The sequence below is a fragment of the Penaeus monodon genome, chromosome 27 (assembly GCF_015228065.2).
Source record: "Penaeus monodon isolate SGIC_2016 chromosome 27, NSTDA_Pmon_1, whole genome shotgun sequence".
Taxonomy (NCBI): domain Eukaryota; kingdom Metazoa; phylum Arthropoda; class Malacostraca; order Decapoda; family Penaeidae; genus Penaeus; species Penaeus monodon.
In genome coordinates, this window is record NC_051412.1 from 29,239,360 (window position 1) to 29,240,131 (window position 772).

General features: G+C 51.4%; 1 pseudogene; it reads right to left on the reverse strand.

Annotated features, from left to right (window-relative positions):
• Nucleotides 1–64: 64 nt before the first annotated feature.
• Nucleotides 65–772, reverse strand: part of LOC119590390 — a 1,462-nt pseudogene continuing 754 nt past the window's right edge.

Genomic DNA, 772 nt, shown 5'->3' on the forward strand with positions numbered 1-772 from the left:
AAGTTTAGAAAGATTAGTTTTCAATTATTTTCATTAATCAGTACCTTTGCTCTACTGAATCTATTCACTGAACGCCGCTGATTCTCGCCAGAGCTTCCCTTGTGGACACCGAAGCCAAGTTAGAGATCGAGGCAGGCAGGGCTGGCGCCCTCCCGCCCGCCCGACGGTGCAGGAGGGCGGCGACGAGTCCCGAGCCAGATCATGCTCCAGGGCCCGTGCAGCTCCTTCATATAAGGTCCCCGGACTTCCCACCCTTCCAGACGCTCCGGATGGACCTCCCTCCCCCCCCGTTCCCAGGAGGTTGAGGAGTCCCGCGAGGAAGGTCCCAGAGAGGGTGTTTGGCCATGTTCCCCTTGCCACCGCCACCAGCGACGCCAGGAGCGAGAAGGCGTACACGATGAACGTCAGGAAGTTGAAGATTCCTAGTGCTGAGCTGCCTTTTGGGAAAAGGAGTAGGGAATATAGCACCAAAAGGACATCTCTCTCTCTTTCTCTTGATAACATTAAGAATTAGATAGGAGTTATAGACTTTTTAAAGTAACCACGTAGCCGTCTTATGACCATATCCTACCAATATCTAAGTGTTTCATTTCCAATATCTATAAAATGACAACCTCAGGTATCTGCCTCACTTACCCCCACACTGGTCAAGCGTGCGGCCGCCGATGTCCTGTTCGTTAGCCCAGTTCTGTAATAGAGACATATCTATGCATGACCCAACAAGGAAGTCCTTGGGGTGAATCACCGTTTGCAATACTTTTATCGCTGCCCC